General features: G+C 46.1%; 1 pseudogene; it reads right to left on the reverse strand.

Annotated features, from left to right (window-relative positions):
- Window positions 1–5,971: 5,971 nt before the first annotated feature.
- Window positions 5,972–6,734, reverse strand: LOC131915890 (probable ribosome biogenesis protein RLP24; annotated as a pseudogene).
- Window positions 6,735–7,123: the final 389 nt, after the last annotated feature.

A 7,123-nucleotide genomic window follows, 5' to 3' on the forward strand; every position in this document is an offset into this window, starting at 1 on the left:
TTCCTTGGCTCAAAATTTAGTGGGGGCAACAGTAGAGGGAAGTCTGGGGATTCCTATAATGTGGAGACCCTGACAGCTCTTGCCTGAGTCTATGCAAGGGGAAATCTCTGAGTAGCATGGGGGGGGGGTTCATGGGAAAAGGGGAGCACATGACTGGGTGCAGGAGAAAGAGGGAAGCCAGCAAGAAGATCTTAACTCTTCAACCTTAGTGGATGCTGCAAGCTGGAGAGAGGGAAGATGGCGTGAAGGAAGAAGGAATGGAGAAAATTCATTGACGTAGCAAGGTTATAAATGTTCTTAACTCACCAGCCATCTCTGCACTGAAAGCGTACTCCGGCATCAATAGGAGTCTAAAAGGAGGGCTTCCTGAGTATTGCAGGGACCAGGAAGGCTGCATAGAGAGGTGAGACACACCAGTGTTTATACAGTCACCCTCACACCACCCACCCTAAATTAGAGGGTCTGCATTTCTAACATGGAGGTCAGGGGAATAATGCCTCAAAGTAGACTACGTAATATAGATTATATAGCATGTTATATACATATATAATAATCTCACTTATTTTAATGGGTAAATTTGCAAGGAGGTAAAAGCCAGGAAATGCTACCTATAAAATGTTAAGCTGTCCCAGTCACTTTCTGGTGGGTGGTGAAATATAAGGTTGATCTTTCCCCCTGGGTCATACAATGTATCTTCATGTTTAGAGACTAGACTATCTGCCCAGCCCACTGCTAAAAACCTCCTCCAGTGAAAGGAACCTAGAGGATTTGCTGTGTTGATGCATGGCCCTGACCTATGCAGTAGTTGACCAGCTTCTAGTATAGCACGTGACCCAGGCTCATTTCTAATGATGGGGGAGGAATGGGTTTCCTAGTTCAGACATGGCCTTTGTGCAGACACATTAGGGCTACATTATAATGAAAGGGAATTGATGTGAGGCCAGCAGCTTATATAAAACATGCCCCCCCCCCAAAGTCTTGCTTGTTGTAAGGTCAAAGCCAAACAAATGGGAGTTTGGTGCAGGCTTCAAGCTGGGTGAAGCTGGCATTGGCATCCCTGGCAGATGAGACAGATCTGGATGCAGGACTAGAGAAGCCATGGTGGGGCATAAGGAGAGAAAAACTGGTCAACAGAAGAATCACCAGCATGTATGGGCGTCGTAGCTGTGTGGGAACATGCTGGCATGTGCCTAGCACCTTCAGTCACATTACCCCTGATCAGCTGCTGCTGTGATTGTCTCTGTTGGGCCATGAAGACACAGTGGCACAAAAGAGTTTAGAAAACCCATCAGGATCTCCAACAGCATTCTGTATAATCTAAACCTACGGCTTGTATGCTTCCTTGGAGATAGGCGTTGTGGCACCTGGTGATGAACAATCCAGAAGGAAGTTTCTCAGCTAAGGGAACATGACAACACAGCATCTGGATCAGGAGGGACGTGTTGACCAGAACTCCACTGGAGATCTGAGCCTTATCCTCATGAGAGGCTCAGCTCAGACTCTTACCCTGCACATACTTCATCCCTCCCTCTTGCTTCTCTTCCTCCCTGGAGGAAGGCGCCCTGTGACGGCACCTGCCATGAAAGTGATGTAAGTGTTGAAAATGCATTCTCTTTCTAGTCCAGGCAGAGGCTACGGCAGAAGTACCAACATCCACCACCACTCCCTGTAAACCAGGTGCTTCCCGGAGACCAAGCCAGAGCCACCACTGAGCCCTGGAAGATCATTATTTTCCTTTGGTTCAGAGGCAAACTAGTACTCAGATAAGTGTGATGTCAACTTTCCCAGTTCACACAGCAGAGCAGACAGGCCTCAAAGAGAGGTGAGCCCAGCTCCAGGGTCCATGCTCTTCACCTAAATACTAGGGGAACACCTTGGGACGGGGACAGGGAGAAAGTCTACTCGGGGGGAACAGAGCCGCCTCCTTCTCCTCTCTGCCTGATTCTATAGACAGTTTCTTCCCCACGTGCTCTGAAACAACCATATGTAGAAGAATGTCCTAAGCAAGCTGCTGTTCCAGCTCAGGGCACAACCATTTCTACATCTTCTTGATCAACAGCAGCATCCCCGCCTCCACTCTCTCCTTTCCAGCTGCAGAGCTACCCCTCTTAAGGGGCCGAGGTGATCTTCACACTCCTCAGGTCCTGTGATGGTTAATTTTGATGGTCAACTTGGATTAAGATATGCTAATGGGATTAGTCACACATACCTCTGCATAGGCCTCTGAGGGACACTCTAGAGACAATGGGATCCTGAAGGCGCTGACCTCTTGAATTCATTGATCCTTTGATGGATTCCTAATCTGATGGCATTACTGAGCGATGGTACAGAGTAGGAAGTGGAGAGAGTAGGGGCGTGTCTCTGCCAATATATCTTGCCCTGGCTCCTTCCTATCTATGCCCTTTTTCTCTGCCTCCTGCCGACCATGATGTGACTACTCTTTGCTATGTCCTCACCCCAGCCATCCTTGACTGACACTCTGAAACTATGAGCCAGAGCAAATCCCTCCCTCCCTCGTGTTTCCCTCAGATATTGGTCATGGTGGTAAGAAAAGTCACTAGCAGGCTGGACCGTAGTGGCACACACATTTAATCCTAGTACTCTGGAAGCACAGACAGGCAGATCTCTGTGAGTTCAAGGCCAGTCTGGTCTACAGAGTTAGTTTTAGGACAGCCAGAGCTGCACAGAGAAACCCTGTCTCAAAGAAAAAAAAGTCTCTAGCATAGAGCCTTTGGTGGCTCCATTTCTTTTAGATCCTTGCTCATATGCATAGATGTCACAGCTCCAGCGCCATCATTGCCCCAGGATTCAGATGTAACCACGGTCAAAGCCCCTCTGCTTGTCCCGGAGGATCAATCTCCTTGATTGATCTACTTGAAAAGAGATGATATTTGAATAAAAGAATGCTGTATTTTGAGTGTAAATCTGAAATATTTAAAATGGTACAGTTGGGGAGTAAATGCCCAGATGTTAACACCAAAATGTAGGTGAATAGTTATGGAAATGGGGCCCGGGAGAAGCCAACTTTCCTTAAAGATCCCAACAAGTGTTGGAAGTCAGGACAATGATTAGCCTTGTGTGTGTTTGTGTGAGAGGTGTGGATCTGGGAACGGTTCTAAGGGGTCTTCTGGGGTACTGGCAAGTATCTCTTGTTCTGTCTGAGTAATGCCACAGGTATGCTCACAGCAGGAAAACTATGGAGAGTTGAAATTCCATTGGTGATTGCTACATGTTTACTTATGTACATTGAACTCAATTGTTGAGGTGGGTGTGTCTCACTGGTTCTCTGTAGAGGAAAAGGCAGGCTGGTCTCAGGGTTCCCACGTGCCATCCCACAGTAGCCCACTAAACAGGATCTCTCCTGTGCAGACAGGATAGATGCAGACAACATCCACCACTAATTGAAGAATACAGTGAGATGACTGAGAATTTACTTTTTCAAGTTGAGAATTTAATGTCTTTGTTTGGAGAAATTAATTGTTTTTAATTTAATTTTTTTATAATAATGGGTATATTTAACATAGAGTAACTCCCACTAACTTAGAAATCAGTACTTGTGATCCAGCTTTGGGTTTGTTCTAATTTATGGGCATAAACAGGCCTCTTCCCCTAAACTTCCTCCTCAGGGAAAACGAAAATAAAACAAAGCAGAAAACCTGCTGGAGTCAAGCTCCTGCTGTTGCCAAGGTCCTTGCCAGGCTCTCATTTCTTTCCCCAAGCCCCTCCTTGCTGCCTGGACCTTCGTTTCTCATCTAAGAAGCTCCGGACATGAGTCACGTTGATGGACCAGTCAAGGGCAGACTGCATATGCGACGACAGTGTTGTCCTAAGATCCTTCTGCCTGGTGATTTTTGTAGCCACTGTGGTTTGTCTGTGTGAACATTCTCATGACAGGCGCCATCTGAGGGTGCACACCTCCCAGCCCGTTCCCACTGTCAGGTGGCACACGACTGTATGTGCACCGGGAAATGGTACCTACAGCAATCATATGTCTTTACGGCATTAGCCCCTGACCCATGTGTTACCATTTTTCCTCCATTTGTCTAGAGTTTATAGGCTGTGGACCTTAAGTGTTAGAACCTCATCTCAAGGGTCTTCAGGGACGTCATCACAGTCCCTGGTTGACAGGAATGTGTTTGCTTAATGTTGAATGAAAGATAGGGTATACAAATGAACGAACGTAATTTAAGACTAGTTATTAATCCTTTTGTCTGTCTCTTTATCCCCAGGAGAAGTTTCAGTGTCCCCAACCCTCGGCCTTGCAGGCTAGTCCAACACGCTTATCCCTCTAGGAGACAGTAGGATGGGTGACATCTTTCTAGACTAACTCCCAAATTCAATCTCTATCAATCCTAGCTTTCCTGCAGTGGTTTAATGCTTTTTTGTCCAGAAATAATTGAATTTACTGGAGTCTAGATTGCAAGAAAAGGGCTAAATGATAAACACACACACACACACACACACACACACACACACACACACACACACACACACATACACACGAGATTGTGTATGGCCCTGACCCTGGACCCTTGTATGCTTGAGTAGCTACTATGTTGGAATGGGGTAGGCCCAGTTTTATAGCAAAGACAGAAGGTTAACAGTCACCATTATAACCTGCCAGCACTGGAAAGGAAAGACCATAAAACAAGCTAAGGAATGAGAATGTGTGCTTGGGATCTAGTCTGAGTTAGGATTCAAACCTAACTGGGCCTTGGACATGCTGACAATGGTGGGCCAGCGACTCACTTCTCTGAGCCTCCATGATCATCTCCTAAGTGGAGATGATCAAAGGAGCCAATGTCAGCGTTTCTAGCAGAATCAAGTAAGACAGTAAGCACGAAAAGCCCAGAACTGCCCTTCTTTTTCTTCTTCTTCTTCTTTTCTTCTTCTTCTTCTTCTTCTTCTTCTTCTTCTTCTTCTTCTTCTTCTTCTTCTTCTTCTTCTTCTCCTCCCCCTCCCCCTCCTTCTCCACCTCCCCTCCCCCTCCTTCTCCCCCTCCCCCTCCTTCTCCCCTTCCCCCTCCCCTCCTCCTTCTCCCCCTCCCCCTCCTCTTCCTTCTCTTCCTCCTTCTTCTTCTTCTTGGCATTTACTTTAGAAATGGTTTTATTTATGTACAAATAATGGGCAACATTCTATCCATAAATTCTATTTTCCAAAAACAATTGTTTTTTTTTTTTTTTAAGAAAATCAAAAATGCTGGGTGTGATGGTGTACACTTTTTTTTTTTTTTTTTTTTTTTTTTGGGTTTTTCGAGACAGGGTTTCTCTGTGTAGCTTTGCGCCTTTCCTGGGACTCACTTGGTAGCCCAGGCTGGCCTCGAACTCACAGAGATCCACCTGGCTCTGCCTCCCGAGTGCTGGGATTAAAGGCGTGCGCCACCACCGCCCGGCGATGGTGTACACTTTTAACCTCAGCATTCAGGAGGCAGAAGCAGGTGGATCTCTGTGAGTTCAAGGCAGCCTGGTCTACAGAGTTAGTTCTAAGACAGCCAGAGCTACATAATATGAAAGACACTGTCTCAAAAAACCAAAAAAGAAAACCACATAATAAAATTTAAAAGGTACCAAGATTCTTCTGCTTCTAGACCATTGTTGGGCTGGAGAGAATTGGGGGGGGGGGGTGTTGGGCCAGAAATCACAACTTGGAATTGAGCATTCTCCAAAGCAGTAATAAGGTACCATTCTGGCAAAGTTTATTCAACCATGCCCCACCCCCATCCTCACAAGCTGCCTATTGGAATGGCTGAAGCAGGCCGGACAGCCCAGCATAATTCAACTTTGTTGTAGCATCGTATGCGGCCAGCATGCAACTCTAAGAAGCTACTAACCAGACTAAAGCAAAGCAAGAGACTGAGGTTGTCCTGAGAACGGTTAGTTCCTTGTTGTGACCTCTGCTTCAATGACCCTAATAAACAGACTATCCTAGTGCAAGGAAAATATTACATCGCAACAGATTTCACACTAGCAAGACAGTCAGCACAGAAATTTTGCCTGGTGCCATTAAGCAACAACTCAAACCATTTGATGCTCAGAGTTCATGCCTTCATCTACACACAAACCTTTGTGTTTATGTGAGCATAGCACAGTGAGGCAGAACATTGAGCTGAGATCTAACACCCACGATGGATGCTTCTACAGGCTGCAGTATAAGAGGAAGCACGTGAATCACCTTTGTCTGAGGGACCTTATGTAACCAATCAGTAACTTAGGGACCAACAGTCTCCACTGGTTTCCACTGTGCCCAGGGCTGGTTGCAGGAGGCACCATTAGGAAGCATCCTCCATGTCCACATCCTCCCGCAACTGCTGGACCATTTTTTCTTCCAGCTGCTTTCCTTTGCCTGCAAGAGGAGCCCGGATAAGATGGATGCTCCGCTTGACTTCTTTGATGTCCTGAACCTTCGGTAGCTCTTTGTTTTTCTTCAACCTCTTCATTATAAACGTACCCTGGCGTTCCCGCTCGATCTCTTCAACCCTCTTCATTGCGTCAATGGTTCTACTCCAGAGCTCTCGCTGGTGTTTCACAGGTTCATTTCTACGTTTTTCAAATTCAAATGAGTTGTCCACGGTGAGCTCCTTGCCAGCCGCTTTCCAGAAGGCTTTAGTCTCTTCTTGAAGTTTTTATGACACTTGGATTTGCAGAATCGGAACACTTTGCAGTCGTTGCAGACGAACATCGTGCCGTGGCCGGGTAGATTGTTCCGGAACAGAAGTAACATTTCTCGATCCTCATGTTGACTCTGCATCCAGAGCTGCCTTTCTAAGAGGAAATCTCTTAAATGATCAATTTCTTACAAATCATTAAATCATTGCTCCCTCACTTGTTTGATTTTATGGGTTTTTTTTAATTTTAAAAATAAATTTTAGGAACTAAGGTGCAATTTTCCAAAACCTAGGAAACATACAAGCTATAGAAGGAATGTAGTCTCTCCCCACTATTCCACCCCCCATGCCTTTCCTAACCCAGCAGTTCGGGAAACACGAGTCAAAGGGCCACTCTAGACTTCCCACCTCCGTTCTCACGATTCTAAACTCCCAAACTCAGTGGTGGCGCCGGAAGTGGGTAACGTGTGGGAGCTACATCCACAGTGGAATTTAAAAGTGCCAGAAAAGTTCACACCA

This window comes from Peromyscus eremicus, chromosome 8a (genome assembly GCF_949786415.1).
Source record: "Peromyscus eremicus chromosome 8a, PerEre_H2_v1, whole genome shotgun sequence".
Lineage (NCBI taxonomy): Eukaryota > Metazoa > Chordata > Mammalia > Rodentia > Cricetidae > Peromyscus > Peromyscus eremicus.